We start from the raw sequence: 25730 nt of genomic DNA, 5'->3' as shown, positions 1-25730 counted from the left end.
TAGATAGATAGATAGACGGAGATAGAGATAATAGATAGATAGACAGACAGACAGACACACGGAGATAGAGATAATACATAGATAGATAGATAGATAGATAGATAGATGGATAGATAGATAGATAGATAGACAGACAGACAGAGATAGAGATAATAGATAGATAAATAGATAGATAGATAGACAGATAGAAAAACGGAGATATAGATAATAGATAGATAGATTTACAGGCATACGTACACACAAGTAATTAACTCTGTAGCTGCCAGGACATAAGCAGTAGTATTTAACTAAATGGATTATGTTAACACACAGAGTATTAGATGTGTGTAGTACACAAATGTGTAATTATCCATTAGATCCCATCAACACATAGGGGCAGAGTCATCAAGCTCCGAATGGAGCTTGATGCAGCTGTTTCCGCGTGAGCCTTCAGGCTCGCCGGAAACAGGAGTTAAGAAGCAGCGGTCTTAAGACCATTGCTCTTTAAAGGGACAGTCTACCATAGAATTGTTATTGTTTTAAAAGATAGATAATCCCTTTATTACCAATTCCCCAGTTTTGCACAACCAACACGGTTATATAAATATACTTTTTATCTCTGTGATTACCTTGTATCTAGCCCCCTGATCACATGACTGACTGTTTATTATCTATTGTCTTAAAGGGACAGTCTAGTATAAATTAAACTTTCATTATTCAGATAGGACTTTTAATTTTAATCAACTTTCCAATTTACTTTTATCATCAAATTTGCTTTATTTCTCTTGGTATTCTTAGTTTAAACTAAACATAGGTAGTCTCATATGCTTATTTCTAAGCATTTGAGGGCTGCCTCTTATCACATTCTTTTTAAATCTCTTTTCAACACAAAGAGACAGAAAGTACACGTGGGCCATATAGATAACACTGTGTTCAGGCACAGGGGGTTATTTAAGATTTATCACAAAACAATGCTAAATGCAAGACAATAGATAATAAACAGTCACAGTCATGTGATCAGGGGGCTGGAAGAAGGTTCCTAGATACAAGGTAATCACAGAGGTAAAAAGTACATTAATATAACTGTGTTGGTTATGCAAAACTGGGGAATGGATAATAAAGGGATTATCTATCTTTTAAAGCAATAACAATTCTATGGTAGACTGTCCCTTTAAATTTATCTATATGGCCCACGTGTACTTTCTGTCTCTTTGTGTTGAAAAGAGATTTAAAAAGCCTGTGATAAGAGGCAGCCCTCAAAGGCTTAGAAATTAGCATATGAGCCTACCTATGTTTAGGTTAAACTAAGAATACCAAGAGAAAAAAGCAAAATTACCCCAGGACACTCATCTACATGTTTGTAGAAAGCCAAACCAGTACTGAAACGAGAATCAGTAGAGGAAATGGTAAATATAAGAGTATATCGTCGATCTGAAAAGGGAGGTAAGAGATGAATCTCTACGACCGATAACAGAGAACCTTATGAAATAGACCCCGTAGAAGGAGATCACTGCATTCAATAGGCAATACTCCTCACATCCCTCTGACATTCACTGCACGCTGAGAGGAAAACCGGGCTCCAACTTGCTGCGGAGCGCATATCAACGTAGAATCTAGCACAAACTTACTTCACCACCTCCCTTGGAGGCAAAGTTTGTAAAACAGATTTGTGGGTGTGGTGAGGGGTGTATTTATAGGCATTTTAAGGTTTGGGAAACTTTGCCCCTCCTGGTAGGAATGTATATCCCATACGTCACTAGCTCATGGACTCTTGTTAATTACATGAAAGAAAAGTAAATTGGAAAGTTGATTAAAATTAAAAGTCCTATCTGAATAATGAAAGTTTAATTTATACTAGACTGTCCCTTTAACTCGCCCGCTGCCTATGAGGCAGCGAACAGCAATCCGCCCAATCGCATACAATCAAGTTGATTGAACACCCTCTGCTAGTGGCCACGAATTTGCAGGGGGCGGCATTGCACAAGCAGTTCACTAGTACTGCTTGTGCAATGATAAATGTGGACAGCGTATGCTGTCGGCATTTATCGATGTGGGCGGACATGATCGATACAGCCGATCATGTCCGTCCGCACTTTCATAAATCGTCCCCATAGATGTGTGATTAAACCATAAGAAGAGTAACAAACGTATCATTAAATGCTTAGATGCCAGTAACAAATACACAATTTTCATTTAACCCCTTTGATATCAGTTGTACCTATACAAATAATTATCTTAATCAATGCCAGTAACACACATACCAGTAATCTGCCTCCAGCATGCATGTAAACTGGGACTGGAGAGGTGCTTATGTGCTTTAACTTGCACTAAAAGGGAGGAAAGGAGGTAGGGAGAAGACGCAGAGCAGAGTGACATTAAAAGCAAATCTGACCCTTCCTCCCACCCATCATCTGACAACAAACATAATGAGACAGAAGTGAGTGTAGCTTCAGCTGCATCAATAAAGAGGGAAACTGTTGGACAATGTTCTGGATATTTTTAGTCACCATGGAGACCTGACACCCAGTATTTGTTTAATCCTACTATAATGATGTCATATTTACATACTTTGGCCTAGTTTCCATTGCTGTTGTAAAGTGTGTAAACTTTAAATATCTCTATAGACTTTAATGGATCATCTTGTTACCACAAGTTTACACAGTTTACAACAACAATGGAAACTAGGTCTCAATGCATAAAACAAAATAAGGAAGCAAGGCTCTCTTTTTGGAGTACGCCTGTCATAAGACCTGAATCACTAAATTCCCTGGCATCTGTAGAATCTTGAAGGTTTAGCAGTACATTTACCAATCATTTGCTGATGTATTTTCTAAGCAGAATTCCAAGGTGCTACCACCACACAGACCGTATGACTGTGCCATAGAACGCTTGCCAGGCTCTCTAATACCCAGAGGTTGTGCTTACACCTTGTCTGCACCTGAAACCAAGGCTATAGATGAGTATATCAAGGAGGAACTAGACAAAGGTTTTAATCAACCTTCTTCTTCTTCAGCTAGTGTTGGATTCTTTGTTGTGGTTAAGAAAGAAGGAACTCTTAGACCTTGTATCGATTACAGAGCATTCAACCCTATTACTATTAAAAAATGTTATCCTCTACCACCTATTCCTGAGCTGTTTGACCGTATGCAAGATGCCACTTTCTTTACTAAATTAGACGACTTGATCCATATTAAGCATGAGGATAAATGAAAACAACTTTTAATACCCATTCAGATCATTACGAATACCTGGCCATTTCTTTCAAGCTGTATAAAGCCCCAGCCATTTTCCAGACTTTTATTAACAATGTGTTCTGAGACATTGTGAATCAGTTTCTGCTAAATTATCTGGACGATATTTCAATATTCTCTAAGAGCCTTTCAATGCATTGAGACCATGTCATTGCAGTCCTTTAACGCCTCACAGAGCACCATCTCTATGCTAAGTTAAATAAGTGTACCACTGAGGTTGAACATTTTTTAATTTTTAGGGTACCTTATTTCCCAAAATAGATTTGAGATGGATCCTGAAAAATTGGAAGCCATTCAATCAATCTAGGCCAAGACCAAGAACTCTCAAGGCAGTTAAAATATTTATAGGGATTGTGAATTATTACCGGAAGTTTATTCAAAGCTTTTCTAAAATGATTGCACCTATCACTCTCTTAACCCATAAGGGAAATAACTGCAAGTATTGGTCTCCTTCTGATCTTGAAGCCTTTGATAAATTAAAAGCAGCTTTCTCTTCTGCTCCTATCCATCAGCATCCAGATCCTCACAGACAGTTTGTGTTTGTGATCGACGCTCCTGACATTGAGACAAGAGATCAAAAACAAATTACATGCATCTTGTTGTCTTTTTTCCCCCAAAAGATTTACTGTAGCAGAATGTAATTATGATGTAGGAAACACAGAGCTACTGGCCATGAAATTATCCCTGACTGAATGGAGGTATTTATTAAAGAGATCCACTGATCCTATACTAATTTACATTGATCATAAGAATTTTTTATACTTGGAGGCGGCTCATCGTCTCACTCCAAGACAAGCTAGATGGGCACTTTTCTTCTCTCTCGGTTTAACTTCAATCTCTCCTACATTCCTGGAAGTAGAAAAAAAAGCTGACATTCTCTCTTGACAGTTTCAATCTGAATGTACAGAAGTCTCCAAACTAACCATATAATTCTTTCAGAATTAATCATTGCTCAGATCTCCTCTACATTACAAGAGAAACTACAAAATGCTCAACCTGGAAACTCTTCCTCTTGGCACCAAGATAATTTTTTTGTTCCCTTTTCACTTCATAAGGAACTACTACAATGGGCTTATAATAATCTTTGAGTGGGCATCCAGACTTCTTTAAAACTCTCAAATTATTACAGTCCCGTGTTTGGTGGCCCACCATGTCTACTGTCCAAAACTATGTTGCTGCCATGCTCAACTTGGGCTAGTAATAAAGAGCTCTATTAGACTTTTACAACCTTTGACCATTCCTAAACAACCCTGGACTCATATCACAACGGATTTCATAGCCAACTTGCCTTTATCTAAAAGTTGTACAGGTTATATGGATCATATTTGACTGGTTTTCCAAGCAATCTTACTCTGTGCCCTTGCCAAAACTGCCCTCAGCTTAACAACTCAGCTCTCTTTTTCTGAATCACTTTGTTCGGCATCACAGTCAGCCTGGGAGAATTGTTTCTGGTCATGGTCCTTAATTTATTTCTAAATTTTGGAAGGATTTTTGCACCCGCTCTAGTACTTTTTTGCCTGAGCTGTGTCTTTTGAAGTTACTTATTGCATTATAATTATAGTATTATAATTATTTTTGGCTTGTACCTCGGATAACTCTTTTGCCTCTTGTTTTTGTACCTTGCTGCCTGGTTATTGACGACTTTGAGGCATATTTAATAAATGTCTGTCGGACCTGATCCGACAGTGTGGATCAGGTCCGACAGACATCGCTGAATGCAGAGAGCAATACGCTCTCTGTATTCAGCATTGCACAAGCAGCTCTTGTGAGCTGCTGGTGCAACGCCGCCCCCTGCAGACTCGCGATTGGCCGCCAGCAGGGGGTGTCAATCAACCCGATCGAATTCCAGTGACAAAGACCGCTGCTCTTTGTGACCGCTGCTTCTGGCGAGCCTGCAGGCTCGCCAGAAACACAGCCCTTCAAGCTCCGTTCAGAGCTTGATAAGTGGGCCTCTTTGCCTGAACCTCGGATTTCTCTGTGCCTTACGATTTGGTACCTCTGCTGTCCAATTGGCTCTAACACAGATTAAATTGTTTCTCATTTTGCCCGTTTGTTAACTGCCTCAGCCTAAGGCTCCTTCCTCCTGGGCTGTTGCAGTATTTTCTTAAATTTTAGTAGCATAAATAGATATACTGGGCTAGATTACAAGTGGATTGCTTTCGTTTTGCAGCCATGTGCATGCAAATTAAATTCTGCTCATATTACAAGTTGCAAGTAAATGAACGCGTGAGCTCAATAGTGATTTACGCTCGAATAATTACTGTGACCTCAGCGCTCTGGTTAACTGTTATCCAAGTCAAAACGTGTCACAAAACACATCAAAAATACATTTAACAGTACAGTTACACTCATAATAACACTATCTAATAATTCTTTTTTTTTTTTTTTGTATATTGCAATAAAGTTATAAGGGCTCAAATATATGAGATCTCAGGTGTTAGAGAAAAAAATCAGACAAAAAGCTGTAACATAGAGATACATACATATACATCTCGAAAGATGTATATGTATGTATATATATATATATATATATATATATAGAGAGAGAGAGAGAGAGAGAGAGAGAGAGAGATGTGTTTATGTGTGTGTGCATATGTATTTATATTTATATATGTATTTATATGTGGATATATGTATTTACAGACATATAAACACATATAAACACATAAATTCATATGTATACATATATAGACATAACTATAAGTCCATGCAGTCAAGTAGATGAAAACATGAGAAATCATATTTATGCAATATTCATATTTAATAAAGTGTTATACATTGTAGTTACTGTAAATATTATACATTTCAATGTTCTGCACATAGCAGAATATGTTCTATGAATTTTTAAATTGATATTCATTTATGTACGTACAGTTGTGCTCATAAGTTTGCATACCCTGTCAGAATTTATGATTTCTTGGCCATTTTTCAGAGAATATGAATGATAACACAAAAACTTGTCTTTCACTCATGGTTAGTGTTTGGCTGAAGCCATTTATTATCAATCAACTGTGTTTACTCTTTTTAAATCATAATGACAACAGAAACTACCCAAATGACCCTGATCAAAAGTTTACATACCCTGGTGATTTCGACCTGATAACATGCACATAAGTTGACACAAAGGGGTTTGAATGGCTATTAAAGGTAACCATCCTCACCTGTGATCTGTTTTCTTGTAATTAGTGTGTGTGTATAAAAGGTCAATGAGTTTCTGGACTCCTGACAGACCCTTGCATCTTTCATCCAGTGCTGCACTGACAATTCTGGATTCTGAGTCATGGGGAAAGCAAAAGAATTGTCAAAGGATCTGCGGGGAAAGCTAGTTGAACTGTATAAAACAGGAAAGGGATATAAAAAGATATCCAAGGAATTGAGAATGCAAATAAGCAGTGTTCAAACGCTAATAAAGAAGTGGAAAATGAGGCTTTCTGTTGAAACAAAACCACGGTCAGGTAGACCAGCTAAAATTTTAGCCACAACTGCCAGGAAAATTGTTCGGGATGCAAAGACAAACCCACAAATAACTTCAGGTGAAATACAGGACATGTGGTGTTGCTGCTTCAAGATGCACAATAAGGAGGCACTTGAAGAAAGATGGGCTGCATGGTCGAGTCGCCAGAAGAAATCCATTACTACGCAAATGCCACAAAGTATACCGCTTACAATACGCCAAACAGCACAGAGACAAGCCTCAAACCTTCTGGTACAAAGTAATTTGGAGTGATGAGACCACAATTGAGCTTTTTGGCCACAACCATAAAAGCTACATTTGGAGAGGAGTCAACAAGGCCTATGATGAAAGGTACACCATTCCTACTGTAAAACACGGATGTGGGTCGCTGATGTTTTGGGGATTTGTGAGCTACAAAGGCACAGGAAATTTGATCAGAATTGATGGCAAGATAAATATAGTATGTTATCAAACAGAACGCCTCATTTTCCACTTCTTGATTAGAGTTTGAACACTGCTGATTTGCATTCTCAATTCCTTGGATATCTTTTTATATCCCTTTCCTGTTTTATACAGTTCAACTACCTTTTTCCCACATATCCTTTGACAATTCTTTTTCTTTCCCCATGACTCAGAATCCAGAAACGTCAGTGCAGCACTGGATGAAAGATGCAAGGGTCTGTCAGGAGTTTAGAAACTCATTGACCTTTTAAACACACACACAAATTACAAGCAAACAGCTCACAGATGAGGATGGTTACCTTTAATTGCCATTCAAACCCCTTTGTGTCAACTTGTGTGCATGTTATCAGGCCAAAATCACCAGGGTATGTAAACCTTTGATCAGGGTCATTTGGGTAGTTTCTGTTGTCATTATGATTTAAAAACACAGTTGATTGATAATAAATGGCTTCAGCCAAAAACTAACTATGAGTGAAAAAAAAGTTTTTGTGTTATCATTCATATTCTCTGAAAAATGGCCAAGAAATCATAAATTCTGCCAGGGTATGTAAACTTATGAGCACAACTGTATATATAAATATATATATATATATATATATATATATATATATATATATATATATATATATTTGTGCAAAAATCCTTTAGATATATATTTAAATATCGGTTTACGAATAAATAGAATATATTCTGTGCAGAACATTGGATTATGAAACATGCAATATTACATTCTTATGTTGCACTTTTAAATAACCATGATCGTGTTTGCGCGACTTGTGAGTGCTGAAGTCTATGGGGGAATCCGATTTTGCGATTGCGACCTTTCAAAGTCTATTTGTTGTTGACTTTGCAAACTCGAGAACGTTTTACTTTCAACTCATAATACAAGTGTGAATCTCCAAGTGCAAAAAAATTACTTCTAGTGGTTTTAACACTCGAACGCGAGCACAAACAACTGCTCCACTCGTATTCCAGCCCACTGTGAGTTACAGGTTTTAAGTGCTGAATAATGTAATTTATTTGATTTTAACAAAATCTTACAAAACCAATTTTGAGTTTATCTGTGTAGACAATTAAGATAAAATGTTACTGATGATTAAAAAAGAGAGCTCATATGTTGCATATTCGTGCAGAGCACTGCTTGTCTCATCTTGTTTAGGTCATTAGAGTTTATACAATGAGATTACAGTGCCGAGCATTGGATTTGTTTCCTGGGTGCCAGGGATCTGGGTTTGTGTAAATTCTGAGTCATACACATTATACAAGCCCCTTCATGCTTACCCAGCCTAGAAAATATCTTGTTACAGTTACTGACATCACATAAGTATCTAAAGGGGAGCACTTGCCGCCAGGCATGAAAAAAATAATAATATGAGGAACGTGACACTCAGATCTGGTTGGCAAAATCAAACAAGTTAATAGCAAAACAATGACTGATTTGAGTTTACAATAGTTTTCTTTCTGATAATAAGACCAAAAACCATGTAATACTGTTACATTTCTATGTTAAACGTCCATTAAATTAAATGTCTTTAAATGAGCAGTAGATTATTTTTATGACAAATTTAAAATGTTACTTTAATTTGCTGGCCAGATTCACACACACTCCCACTTACGCTCATGTGCACACATATACTTAGATACACACTCACACATACACACACACTCACACATACACACACACTCACACATACACACACACTCACACATACACACACACTCACACATACACTCTTTCACATACATACACACACACTCACTCACATACACACACTCACACATACAAACACACTCACACATACGCTCATGTGCACAACTGCACACATATACTTAGATACACACTCACTCACATACTCACACACTCACACATACACACACACTCACATACACTCACACATATGCTTATGTGCACACATATACTTAGATACACATACACACACACTCACTCACATACACACACACTCACACATACGCTCATGTGCACACATATACTTAGATACACACTCACACATACACACACACTCACACATACACTCTTTCACATACATACACACACACTCACTCACATACACACACTCACACATACACACACACTCACACATACACTCATGTGCACAACTGCACACATATACTTAGATACACACTCACTCACATACTCACACACTCACACATACACACACACTCACATACACTCACACATATGCTTATGTGCACACATATACTTAGATACACATACACACACACTCACTCACATACACACACACTCACACATACGCTCATGTGCACACATATACTTAGATACACACTCACATATACACACACACTCACACATACACACACACTCACTTACCTATACGCTAATGTGCACACACATACTTAGATACACACTCACACATACACGCACAATCACTCACATACGTTCATGTGCACACATATACTTAGATACACACTCACACATACACACACCCTCACTCACATACACACACACTAACACATACGCTCATGTGCACACATATACTTAGATACACACTCACACATACACACACGCTCACTCACATACACACACACTCACTCACATACACACACTCACACATACGCTCATGTGCACACATATACTTAGATACACACTCACACATACACACACACTCACTCACATACACATTCACACATATGCTTATACGCACACACAGCATGCACACACATACACTCACATATACACACACATAGACACTCACACATACACACACACACACTAAAACATATGCTCATGCACACCCACATACTCATACCCACACATACTCACACATATGCTCATACGCACACACATTCTCAGATAAGCATGCACACACATACACACACTCACATATACAAACTCACACATACACACACATTCATACACACACTCACACATATGCTCATGCACACCCACATACTCATACCCACACATACTCACACATATGCTCATACGCACACACACGCTCAGAGAGACACGCCCACTCACACACACAAATACACGCTCATGTGCACACACCTACTCATATGAACACACACTCAAATGTACACACTCACATATATGCTGTTGCGCACACACATACTCATATGCACACACTCACACATACATACTCACACACTCAAACATATGCTCATGCACACCCACATACTTATACCCACACATACTCACACATATGATCATTCGCACACACATTCTCAGATAAGCATGTACACACAAATTCATACACACACAGACACTCACACAGACACACTCACACACACTCAAACATATGCTCATCATGCACACCCACATACTCATACCCACACATACTCACACATATGCTTATACGCACACACACTCAAATGTACACACTCACATATACGTTGTTGCGCACACACCTACTCATATGCTCACACATACACACTTACACAAACTCTTATGGTCACACACCTACTCTTATGCACTCACATACACACTCACACATACGCTTATGCACATACACCTACTCATATGCACTCACAATCACACATGCTCATACACATGCACATACTCAGATACGCACACTCACACAAACATATTCACACATACGCTTATGCACACACGCATACTCATATGTACTCACACACTCACACATACACTGATGTACACACACATACTCAGATATGCACTCACATACATACTCACACACATATATTCATGATGTCAACGCACACACATACTCACTTAGTGGGGCACATACTCACACACACACCTCCCTAGATTTGGGGGAAAATGCAAGCCCTTTTGTAAGGAATGAGACCATCTGTAGAATGAAGTGTTAAGAAAGTGTCAGACCATTTGCTAATTGTGTGGCCCACACTGTGCTCCTAACAAATGGCCTGTCGTTCCCAAACCAGCAGTTTCCTGAGACCACTGACCTCACACCTCCTGAATCTGTCCTGAAGCAGTTTAACCCTTAGATACCTTGTTATATAACCTTAGGGGTGGTCTGGATTTCTGATAGCCATTAGGCCTCATCACTTGCCGTTCAACAGATGAGGGATTGCTGCACATCTGCATGCCTTCTAGCAAACAGGAACATTGCTTTGTTTGTTTCTGCTACTGGTATATTGTAAATGCCTCACTGGAAGCAAAAAGTGATGTATACATGTACACTGACCAATGATCACAGAGAAAACGCACTCCTGGTCAAACTCTTTAATATGATCTAAGGAAAACTTAGAGAAGATTTGTGTTATCGTCAGGCGTTTTGCTTTATAGCGATTTCCAATGAATGGGAAGGGAGACTAAACCATAGAACTGCTAGAAATAATGATGTATTCAAAGCAAACATTAGCCTGAGAATAATATGCAGATGAGTGTTTAAAACTAGATTTGTTCTATAAATAATGAGCTGAAAAGTTACTTAGTGTCCCTTTAAGAGAGATGACTGGAGTTTTGTTCACACATTAAACACTTTGAGATTGTGATATAAAATGTTTAATTATGTAAAGTGCATTAGACTTTCATAACACGTGTTGTCTACCTTTTGCTGTAATTTAATTCTGAAAATGATCAGCTTTCTAATTCCCCTGAGATTCAACGAAATAATGAGCGCTGCCATCTTATAACTTAAGTTATCCTTTATTTAAAAGTCTGTTCTTCTTATCTGATATTACACGATGTGGCCAATTAGTAAAAATTATAAATTAGCAGATAACGTAAATATCTCACAGGGTGATAAGTTCATCTAATATTGCTATATCTGACAGTCATTTTTTTTAACACTTTACTGTCTTTTTTAAAATCTGTCCCTAATTAGCAATTGGATAAGGGGAAAACCTAGGTTTTAAAATGAAGGCAACCATTATAGAAGTTAAAACATTACACTTTTATCTTCAATATTTAAACAACCAATATAATTTAAAACACATCAACATACTATTCTCAGTTGTAATAACCCTATTTAAAAAAAAACAAAAAAACAAAAAACAACAATTAGGGCTAGATTACATGTGAAACTCCCACAAACGGCAAATTAGATCTCTTTATATTATCACTTTCTGTACATACAAATGCTCCCTTATCTTATCTCTGTTTGTATACTTAGAGAAAACAATTTAAAATTAACATTTTATTCCTTATCTCTCCTGTCTCCCATTGGCAGTGTAATTTCTTCTGCTGGCTATGTTTACCAAGCTTTTCTATAGCTATAGATACTTTCAATATAGGTAGAGATATAACAGGCAAAATCAGCTATTTAAAATGCCAATATAAAGGTAAATTAGATATTTGTAAACAATTGAATACCCTTCAGCAGGTAAAATGGATAATTGGGAACAAATTAAAGGGGAGAACAGTTTAGGGTAAAATGTCCCTTTAACTCTGAATATCATAGAAGTTATCAAGCAGTAATATTGTGATCTTTTTGATTAACAAAATTGATAATGGACTATCCCATTTTTTTTATTTTGAATGAGAATTTCAGAATGATTAGAACAGAGGCCAATATTTATAATTCAGCAACATTAGCTATATGACACTCCAGAAAGAGAGTGTTAAAAAGACAAACACATGCACTGACATGGGGCTGAATCTGTGCTGAAGAGCTTACACTCTGTATCTGGCAGAGGATGCAGCAGAAACTCTGTGATTGAGGAATAAGAGCATAAACCTTTGAAAGGAGATTTACAAAATGTTCCATGCTTGATATAAATGTAACTTTTCTAAGGAAACATTTCACAACCCTGATTTATGTAGCTTTCAGGAGATAGAGCGTGATATAAGTGTCATATTTTATTAAGAGATTTAAAAATAAAAAAAAATGTCACTGCAGTAACATGTTCTGATTTGTTACAGCATTATATTGTCATAAGCATATTCCTTGGCAACCTTGTTTTTTTTTTTGGCAACCTTGTTAAACACAAAGTTAAATTCCTGCTCAGTAGAAACCGCTCTTCTGTTGATGAGACAATTCCCTGCATTGTCATACTCGGGGACCAGCTTACAGTGTGTCAGGACAATTTGTGTGTTTAACACATAGTTACCGAGGGCAATTTGTCTAATAATAAAATGCTCCAATACTAATGGTTCACAAGTAAGGCTTCACCTTTTCATTTCTTAAACACATACTTTGCTAGTAAAGCAACGCAAACATAACATGTTCTAGTAATTTACTGCTTGCCATTTTTTTCCAACAGAAGGGCAGATTACATGTGGAGCGTTAATTAACGCTCCTGCTCAAGCTTTAATTGTGCTAGAAGTACGCTTTTTGTGCATGTCTGGTTGTAAGTAAACTGTTTTCACTTGTGCGGTAACCTGACGATCAAAAAAAGCCGAACTTACAATATTGCGTGCACGTTGACGTATTCCCCCATAGAAGTCAATGGAGAATAAAAAGTGGGGGAAAACCTAACACACTACTCACATGCAAACCCGATCGTGTATACTCATGTGCGCTAACCCGACATGAAAATATGAATGTCACATTCCAACGTTCTTCACATAACAGAATATGTTCTATTTATTCATAAATACATATTTCTACATATATCTGATGGTATTTTGGTACATTATACCTATTTAGAAATACTTAGAACAAATTCTGCAATGTACAGAACATTGGAATGTGAAATATTTACAGTAAATACACAGTATAACACTTTATTAAAAATGAATATAGCATACATGTTTTATCTAACTAACTGCAAAGGGCTCTAATTGACTTATATATATGTCTTATGTGTGTACATATGTATTTATGTGATTAAATGTGTATATATGTCAAATACATAAATACATATGTACACACACACACACACATATATATATATATATATATATATATATATATATATATATATATATATTTCCACTGTGTATCTGCACTCACAATTCATATCATAGATAGTCAGCAACCAGGATGATCAGTAAAAATTTCAATAAGTATCAACAAGTAGGGACTGCACTCGCTGGATTCAGTTCAAATAATAACTTATTTATTCAATGGTGATGTTTCAGGGTACGCAAACCCCTTCCTCAGACCAAAAATAATACATATATATACATCTTTAGACATGTATATGTATGTATCTCAATATTAAAGCCATTTGCATGCCCTAATTTTTAACACATTAGATTTCATATCTTTGAGCCCTTATAACTTTTGTGTGCAATATTGTATTTTAATAATTTTTATCAGATGGTGTTATTATGAGTGTAAATGCACTTTGTGATGTATGTTTGTGATTTGTGCAACTTTTTTGTGTCGCAAAACAGTTAACCACAGATCTAAGGACACTGCAATCATTCTATAGCGTAAATTGCGATTGTGCTCAAGCGATTTACTTTCAACTTGTAATACCAACAGTAAGGCCAACGAGTGCAAATACCCTTATCGCTTGCGCGCAAACGTTTGTGCTCCACTCGTATTCTGGACCAGAATGTCCCTTTAAGAATAAAATTAATAAAATGACAGAAGTATATGCACAATGTATCGGATTAAAAAGTATGTTTCAGGAGATGAATTATAAAAAAGAAGTTACATGAATAGCTTCCCAGCAGACGTGCAACATACAAATATTGGAAGGAAATGTAACATTTGAGATGTGTATCAGTCTATATTGAGGATCAGGTAAATCTGTACATTTTTACATATGAAAACAATAATTCTGCTGCTTATTAATTGCTCTTAAATCTTTATAGTTAGATATGAGATGTGTTATGTGCTTAACAAATATTTACTTACCACATGGTGGAAATCAGATTCCAAAGCAGATGGGCTAAACAAAATATATGTAATTCTTCCCATTGTTGTAGCTCTCATGTAATATTCACTCTGTATAGAGGTAAAAAAACAAACACTTTTTATTGCAGTATATTTATATGATGAAAATAAGCACCATGAAGCACTCTGATAAACCATGTTAACCCTTTAGCTACCTTTGCAAATACCCTTTAGTGCTGTAAAATGCACAAGCTCTGTTGGAGGTTTTTGACTGTTAGATTTAGCAGCTGCCCTAGTGAGTTTGCATGAACAAGAGCAAATGAGGGTCGGATACCCTGCACTCTGTATACAGTTCACTCACATAACCTGATTCTTTAGGACCCAGAGGAAAAAATGCAAGAGGTAAAAGTCTGTCCCCCTGTAAGAGCCTCAGAAGCAGAAAGAGAAGAGGGAGAGAACAGGAGGCACAGACTGAACTCCAATAGTGGTGAGTAGCAGGGGACACACATGAGTACAGGGGACACACATGAGTACAGGGGACACACATGAGTACAGGGGACACAGGCACCGGGACACACATGAGTACAGGGGACACACATGAGTACAGGGGACACAGGCACCGGGACACACATGAGTACAGGGGACACACATGAGTACAGGGGACACAGGCACCGGGACATGAGTACAGGGGACAGTGACACTAATTAGAGCAGGGGACACTGAGGCACCGGGACATGAGTACAGGGGACAGTGCAAATAATTAGAGCAGGGGACACTGAGGCACCGGGACATGAGTACAGGAGCATTGCACAAGCTGTATGAAGCACAGCATTGAGTGCTAAGTATCCAAGCTGGGGATACTCCTTAGCCAAGCTAAGGCACAAATATCACCACTCACATACAAAGACACTGCATAGCCAGACTGATGCATTTTGGACATTGAACACACATTGCACAGGGGGGGGGGGGCAATCTTTAATTAATTTGCAGCAGTGCACAAGGCTCCTGAATACTGGAACTGAGAAACAGGGACTAGTATGCACATAAAATATAATTTATAGTGGGTACATCAAGCCTAATGCATAGGGACCCAGCACACACATCCTGAGGCACAGGGGACACTGTGTAACCTGTCTAATGCATAGGGACCCAGCACACACATCCTGAGGCACAGGGGACACTGTGTAACCTGTCTAATGCATAGGGACCCAGCACACACATCCTGAGGCACAGGGGACACTGTGTAACCTGTCTAATGCATAGGGACCCAGCACACACATCCTGAGGCACAGGGGGCACTGTGTAACCTGTCTAATACATAGGGACCCAGCACACACATCCTGAGGCACAGGGGACACTGTGTAACCTGTCTAATGCATAGGGACCCAGCATACACATCCTGAGGCACAGGGGGCACTGTGTAACCTGTCTAATGCATAGGGACCCAGCACACACATCCTGAGGCACAGGGGGCACTGTGTAACCTGTCTAATACATAGGGACCCAGCACACACATCATGAGGCACAGGGGACACTGTGTAACCTGTCTAATGCATAGGGACCCAGCACACACATCCTGAGACACAGGGGGCACTGTGTAACCTGTCTAATGCATAGGGACCCAGCACACACATCCTGAGGCACAGGGGCACTGTGTAACCTGTCTAATGCATAGGGACCCAGCACACACATCCTGAGGCACAGGGGACACTGTGTAACCTGTCTAATACATAGGGACCCAGCACACACACATCCTGAGACACAGGGGGCACTGTGTAACCTGTCTAATACATAGGGACCCAGCACACACATCCTGAGGCACAGGGGGCACTGTGTAACCTGTCTAATACATAGGGACCCAGCACACACATCCTGAGGCACAGGGGACACTGTGTAACCTGTCTAATGCATAGGGACCCAGCACACACATCCTGAGGCACAGGGGGCACTGTGTAACCTGTCTAATGCAGAGGGACCCAGCACTCACATCCTGAGGCACAGGGGACACTGTGTAACCTGTCTAATGCATAGGGACCCAGCACACACATCCTGAGGCACAGGGGGCACTGTGTAACCTGTCTAATACATAGGGACCCAGCACTCACATCCTGAGGCACAGGGGGACACTGTGTGACCTGTCTAATGCATAGGGACCCAGCACACACATCCTGAGGCACAGGGGACACTGTGTAACCTGTCTAATGCATAGGGACCCAGCACACACATCCTGAGACACAGGGGGCACTGTGTAACCTGTCTAATGCATAGGGACCCAGCACACACATCCTGAGGCACAAGGGCACTGTGTAACCTGTCTAATACATAGGGACCCAGCACACACATCCTGAGGCACAGGGGACACTGTGTAACCTGTCTAATACATAGGGACCCAGCACACACATCCTGAGGCACAGGGGACACTGTGTAACCTGTCTAATACATAGGGACCCAGCACACACATCCTGAGGCACAGGGGGCACTGTGTAACCTGTCTAATGCAAAGGGACCCAGCACACACATCCTGAGGCACAGGGGGCACTGTGTAACCTGTCTAATGCATAGGGACCCAGCACTCACATCCTGAGGCACAGGGGGACACTGTGTAACCTGTCTAATGCATAGGGACCCAGCACACACATCCTGAGGCACAGGGGACACTGTGTAACCTGTCTAATGCATAGGGACCCAGCACACACATCCAGAGGCACAGGGGACACTGTGTAACCTGTCTAATGCATAGGGACCCAGCACACACATCCTGGGGCACAGGGGGCACTGTGTAACCTGTCTAATACATAGGGACCCAGCACACACATCCTGAGGCACAGGGGACACTGTGTAACCTGTCTAATGCATAGGGACCCAGCACACACATCCTGAGGCACAGGGGGCACTGTGTAATCTGTCTAATGCATAGGGACCCAGCACACACATCCTGAGGCACAGGGGGCACTGTGTAATCTGTCTAATGCATAGGGACCCAGCACTCACATCCTGAGGCACAGGGGACACTGTGTAACCTGTCTAATGCATAGGGACCCAGCACACACATCCTGAGGCACAGGGGACACTGTGTAACCTGTCTAATACATAGGGACCCAGCACACACATCCTGAGGCACAGGGGGCACTGTGTAACCTGTCTAATGCATAGGGACCCAGCACATACATCCTGCGGCACAGGGGACACTGTGTAACCTGTCTAATGCATAGGGACCCAGCACACACATCCTGAGGCACAGGGGACACTGTGTAACCTGTCTAATGCATAGGGACCCAGCATACACATCCTGAGGCACAGGGGACACTGTGTAACCTGTCTAATGCATAGGGACCCAGCACACACATCCTGATGCACAGGGGACACTGTGTAACCTGTCTAATACATAGGGACCCAGCACACACATCCTGAGGCACAGGGGACACTGTGTAATCTGTCTAATGCATAGGGACCCTGCACACACATCCTGCGGCTCAGGGGACACTGTGTAACCTGTCTAATACATAGGGACCCAGCACACACATCCTGAGGCACAGGGGACACTGTGTAACCTGTCTAATACATAGGGACCCAGCACTCACATCCTGAGGCACAGGGGACACTGTGTAAACTGTCTAATGCATAGGGACCCAGCACTCACATCCTGAGGCACAGGGGACACTGTGTAACCTGTCTAATACATAGGGACCCAGCACTCACATCCTGAGGCACAGGGGGCACTGTGTAACCTGTCTAATACATAGGGACCCAGCACACACATCCTGATGCACAGGGGAAACTGTGTAACCTGTCTAATGCATAGGGACCCAACACACACATCCTGAGGCATAGGGGACACTGTGTAACCTGTCTAATGCATAGGGACCCAGCACACACATCCTGAGGCACAGGGGGCACTGTGTAACCTGTCTAATAAATAGGGACCCAGCACACACATCCTGAGGCACAGGGGACACTGTGTAACCTGTCTAATGCATAGGGACCCAGCACACACATCCTGAGACACAGGGGTCACTGTGTAACCTGTCTAATGCATAGGGACCCAGCACACACATCCTGAGGCACAGGGGACACTGTGTAACCTGTCTAATGCATAGGGACCCAGCACACACATCCTGAGGCACAGGGGACACTGTGTAACCTGTCTAATGCATAGGGACCCAGCACACACATCCTGAGACACAGGGGGCACTGTGTAACCTGTCTAATGCATAGGGACCCAGCACACTCATCCTGAGGCACAGGGGACACTGTGTAACCTGTCTAATCTATAGGGACCCCGCACACACATCCTGAGGCACAGGGGACACTGTGTAACCTGTCTAATACATAGGGACCCAGCACACACATCCTGAGGCACAGGGGACACTGTGTAACCTGTCTAATGCATAGGGACCCAACACACTAATCCTGAGGCACAGGGGGCACTGTGTAACCTGTCTAATGCATAGGCACCCAACACACTAATCCTGAGGCACAGGGGGCACTGTGTAACCTGTCTAATGCATAGGGACCCAGCACACACACATCCTGAGGCACAGGGGACACTGTGTAACCTGTCTAATGCATAGGGACCCAGCACACACATCCTGAGGCACAGGGGGCACTGTGTAACCTGTCTAATACATAGGGACCCAGCACACACATCCTGAGGCACAGGGGGCACTGTGTAACCTGTCTAATACATAGGGACCCAGCACACACATCCTGAGGCACAGGGGACACTGTGTAACCTGTCTAATGCATAGGGACTCAGCACACACATCCTGAGGCACAGAGGACACTGTGTAACCTGTCTAATGCATAGGGACCCAGTACACACACATCCTGAGGCACAGGGGACACTGTGTAACCTGTCTAATGCATAGGGACCCAGCACACACACATCCTGAGGCACAGGGGACACTGTGTAACCTGTCTAATGCATAGGGACCCAGCACACACATCCTGAGGCACATGGCACACTGTGTAACCTGTCTAATGCATAGGGACTCAGCACACACATCCTGAGGTACAGGGGGCACTGCGTAACCTGTCTAATGCATAGGGACCCAGCACACACATCCTGAGGCACAGGGGACACTGTGTAACCTGTCTAATGCATAGGGACCCAGCACACACATCCTGAGGCACAGGGGACACTGTGTAACCTGTCTAATGCATAGGGACCCAGCACACACATCCTGAGGCACAGGGGACACTGTGTAATCTGTACACTAATACGCACACAGTGTAAGGCACAGGGACCAATGCACACACAGTGTAAGGCACAGGGACCAATACACACAGTGTAAGAAACAGGGACCAATACACACAGTGTAAGGCACAGGGACCAATACGCACACAGTATAAGGCACAGGGACCAATACACACACAGTGTAAGGCACAGGGACCAATACACACAGTGTAAGACACAGGGACCAATACACACAGTGTAAGGCACAGGGACCAATACACACAGTGTAAGGCACAGGGACCAATACACACGCAGTGTAAGTCACAGTGACTAATACACACAACGTAAGAAAAATCTGGCAGCACAGCAGTAAAACTTCAAAAGATGCTTTATTCTTTACAAAGGGCAAACAGGTACAAACATGGAATATCGTCTGACGCGTTTCGCGCCCCCTAGTAGAGCTTCATCGGAGACTACAGATAGTACACCCATGGCCCTCTTAAATACTGGCTATTGGTGAACGCATATTAACCATTTAATGTCAAATACAAAGTACAACAAAAATAAAACAACATTAAACATTAACAATATATGTGGTGTTAAGAACATAGAATATGCCACAGTCTTATTTACCCAGCTATTTACATGCAGATTGTTGCAAAGAAAAGATTCTCCCTAAACATTTTCATTATGTCATGTTACAATGAAATGACCAGATCAAAGTACCACATGCTGCAAATATTTATTGTGCATATTATGATTTCACTCTTTTTTTATACTTTTTTATATACTTGTTTTATATACACACACACACACTGTAAGGCACAGGGACTAATATACACAATGAAAGGCACAGGGACTAATATACACACAGTGTAAGGCACAGGGACTAATACACACAATGAAAGGCACAGGGACTAATACACACACAGTGTAAGGCACAGGGACTAATACACACACAGTGTAAGGTACATGGACTAATACACACACACAGTGTAAGGCACAGGGACCAATACACACCCAGTGTAATGCACAGGGACCAATACACACACAGTGTAAGGCACAGGGACTAATACACACACAGTGTAAGGCACAGGGACCAATACACACCCAGTGTAATGCACAGGGACCAATACACACACAGTGTAAGGCACAGGGACTAATATACACCCAGTGTAATGCACAGGGACCAATACACACACAGTGTAAGGCACAGGGACTAATACACACACAGTGTAAGGCACAGGGACTAATACACACACAGTGTAAGGCACAGGGACTAATACACACACAGTGTAAGGCACAGGGATCAATACACACCCAGTGTAATGCACAGGGACCAATACACACACAGTGTAAGGCACAGGGACTAATATACACACAGTGTAAGGCACAGGGACTAATACACACACAGTGTAAGGTACATGGACTAATACACACACACAGTGTAAGGCACAGGGACTAATACACACACACAGTGTAAGGCACATGGACCAATACACACCCAGTGTAATGCACAGGGACTAATACACATACACAGTGTAAGGCACAGGGACCAATACACACACAGTGTAATGCACAGGGACCAATACACACACACAGTGTAGGGCACAAGGACTTAGTCACACACTGTGTAAGGCACAGGGACTAATACACACACAGTGTAAGGTACATGGACTAATACACACACACAGTGTAAGGCACAGGGACCAATACACACCCAGTGTAATGCACAGGGACCAATACACACACACAGTGTAGGGCACAAGGACTTAGTCACACACTGTGTAAGGCACAGGGACTAATGCACACACAGTGTAAGGCACAAGGACCAATACACACACACACTGTAAGGCACATGGACTAATACACACACTGTAAGGCACAGGGACTAATACACACACAGTGTAAGGTACATGGACAAATGCACACACATTGTAAGGTTCAGGAACTAATACAAACACAGTGTAAGGCACAGGGACTAATACACACACAGTGTAAGGCACAGGTACTAATATACAAACACAGTGTAAGGCACAGGGACTAATACACACACAGTGTAAGGCACAGGGACTAATACACACACTGTAAGGCACAGGGACTAATACACACACACAGTGTAAGGTACAGGGACTAATACACACACACAGAGTGTAAGGCACAGGGACTAATACACACACAGTGTAAGGCACAGGGACTAACACACACACATAGTGTAAGGCACAGGGACTAATACACACACAGTGTAAGGCACAGTGACTAATACACAGACAGTGTAAGGCACAGGGACTAATACACACACACTGTAAGGCACAGGGACTAATAAATACACATTGTAAGGTACAGGGACTAATGCCCACACATTGTAAAGTTCAGGGACTAATTCACACACAGTGTAAGGCACAGGAACTAATACTCACACAGTGTAAGGTACAGGGACTAATACACACACACAGTGTAAGGCACAGGGACCAATACACACCCAGTGTAATGCACAGGGACCAATACACACACACAGTGTAGGGCACAAGGACTTAGTCACACACTGTGTAAGGCACAGGGACTAATGCACACACAGTGTAAGGCACAAGGACCAATACACACACACACTGTAAGGCACATGGACTAATACACACACTGTAAGGCACAGGGACTAATACACACACAGTGTAAGGTACATGGACAAATGTACACACATTGTAAGGTTCAGGAACTAATACAAACACAGTGTAAGGCACAGGGACTAATACACACACAGTGTAAGGCACATGGACTAATATACAAACACAGTGTAAGGCACAGGGACTAATACACACACAGTGTAAGGCACAGGGACTAATACACACACTGTAAGGCACAGGGACTAATACACACACACAGTGTAAGGTACAGGGACTAATACACACACACAGTGTAAGGCACAGGGACTAATACACACACAGTGTAAGGCACAGGGACTAACACACACACACAGTGTAAGGCACAGTGACTAATACACACACAGTGTAAGGCACAGTGACTAATACACAGACAGTGTAAGGCACAGGTACTAATACACACACACTGTAAGGCACAGGGACTAATAAATACACATTGTAAGGTACAGGGACTAATGCCCACACATTGTAAAGTTCAGGGACTAATTCACACACAGTGTAAGGCACAGGAACTAATACTCACACAGTGTAAGGTACAGGGACTAATACACACACACAGTGTAAGGCACAGGGACTAATATACACACACAGTGTAAGGCACAGGGACTAATACACACACAGTGTAAGGCACAGAGACTAATACACACAGTATAAGGCACAGGGACTAATACACACACAGTGTAAGGCACAGGGACTAACACACACACACAGTGTAAGGCACAGGGACTAATACACACACAGTGTAAGGCATAGGGACTAATACACACACAGTGTAAGGCACAGTGACTAATACACACACAGTGTAAGGCACAGGGACTAATACACACACACACACTGTAAGGCACAGAGACTAATACACATAGTGAAAGGCACAGGGACTAATACACACACAGTGTAAGGTACAGGGACTCATACACACACAGTGTAAGGTACAGGGACCAATACACACACAGCGTAATGTACAGGGACTAATACACACACAATGTAAGGTACAGGGACTAATACAAACACAGTGTAGGGCACAAGGACTAATACACACATAGTGTAAGGTACAGGGACTAATACACACACAGTGTAAGGCACAGGGACTAATACACACTCACACTGTAAGGCACAGGGACTAATACACACAGTGAAAGGCACAGGGACTAATGCACACACAGTGTAAGGTACAGGGACTAATACAAACACAGTGTAGGGCACAAGGACTAATACACACATAGTGTAAGGTACAGGGACTAATACACACACAATGTAAGGTACAGGGACTAATACAAACACAGTGTAGGGCACAAGGACTAATACACACATAGTGTAAGGTACAGGGACTAATACACACACAGCGTAAGGCACAGGGACTAATACACACACAGTGTAAGGCACAGGGACTAATACACACACAGTGTAAGGCATAGGGACTAATACACACACAGTGTAAGGCACAGTGACTAATACACACACAGTGTAAGGCACAGGGACTAATACTCACACACACACTGTAAGGCACAGAGACTAATACACATAGTGAAAGGCACAGGGACTAATACACACACAGTGTAAGGCACAGGGACTAATACTCACACACACACTGTAAGGCACAGAGACTAATACACATAGTGAAAGGCACAGGGACCAATACACACACAGCGTAATGTACAGGGACTAATACACACACAATGTAAGGTACAGGGACTAATACAAACACAGTGTAGGGCACAAGGACTAATACACACATAGTGTAAGGTACAGGGACTAATACACACACAGTGTAAGGCACAGGGACTAATACACACTCACACTGTAAGGCACAGGGAATAATACACACAGTGAAAGGCACAGGGACTAATGCACACACAGTGTAAGGTACAGGGACTAATACAAACACAGTGTAGGGCACAAGGACTAATACACACATAGTGTAAGGTACAGGGACTAATACACACACAATGTAAGGTACAGGGACTAATACAAACACAGTGTAGGGCACAAGGACTAATACACACATAGTGTAAGGTACAGGGACTAATACACACACAATGTAAGGTACAGGGACTAATACAAACACAGTGTAGGGCACAAGGACTAATACACACATAGTGTAAGGTACAGGGACTAATACACACACAGCGTAAGGCACAGGGACTAATACACACACAGTGTAAGGCACAGGGACTAATACACACAGAGTGTAAGGCACAGGGACCAATACACACACAGTGTATGGCAGTGATTTGCAACCTTTTTTTTGCTGTGGCACACTTTTTTACATTAAAAAATCCTGTGGCACACCACCATCCCAAAATTTTACAAAATCACACATTGTAGCCTAATACAGGATATATATACAGTATATATATATATATATATATATATATATATATACACACTGTACTGTGCTGTTATGCCATGTCTCCTACAAACTATACATGACATATTCACATTCATTCACAAACAATCATAATGATTGTCTGTGAATGAATGTCAATGTCATGGTTGTAAATGATGCCTGATGAGCCTGTCACACACCTCCCAATATTTCAAAATTTGAAAGAGGGACACCCCCGCACTGTTGTCAGTCTGCCGTGGCACACCTGAGGATCTCTCACGGCACAGGGGACACTGTGTAACCTGTCTAATGCATAGGGACCCAGCACACACATCCTGAGGCACAGGGGACACTGTGTAACCTGTCTAATGCATAGGGACCCAGCACACACATCCTGATGCACAGGGGACACTGTGTAACCTGTCTAATGCATAGGGACCCAGCACACACATCCTGAGGCACAGGGGACACTGTGTAACCTGTCTAATACATAGGGACCCAGCACACACATCCTGATGCACAGGGGACACTGTGTAACCTGTCTAATGCATAGGGACCCAGCACACACATCCTGATGCACAGGGGACACTGTGTAACCTGTCTAATGCATAGGGACCCAGCACACACATCCTGAGGCACAGGGGACACTGTGTAACCTGTCTAATACATAGGGACCCAGCACACACATCCTGAGGCACAGGGGGCACTGTGTAACCTGTCTAATGCAT

The 25730-nt window shown here is 41.6% G+C and overlaps 1 protein-coding gene across 1 annotated transcript in view; it reads left to right on the top strand.

Annotated features, from left to right (window-relative positions):
* The first annotated feature begins 15234 nt into the window (after positions 1 to 15234).
* The window catches only part of MFAP2 (microfibril associated protein 2), a 61150-nt gene continuing 50654 nt past the window's right edge, over positions 15235 to 25730 (top strand). Inside the window, exon 1 of the mRNA XM_053690261.1 lies at positions 15235 to 15330. The gene's annotated coding sequence lies outside the window, so the exon portion shown is untranslated. The remainder of the gene's footprint in view (positions 15331 to 25730) is intronic.

This window comes from Bombina bombina, chromosome 8 (genome assembly GCF_027579735.1).
Source record: "Bombina bombina isolate aBomBom1 chromosome 8, aBomBom1.pri, whole genome shotgun sequence".
In the NCBI taxonomy this organism is placed as follows: Eukaryota; Metazoa; Chordata; class Amphibia; order Anura; family Bombinatoridae; genus Bombina; species Bombina bombina.
This window is presented reverse-complemented; position numbering and strand designations above follow the sequence as displayed.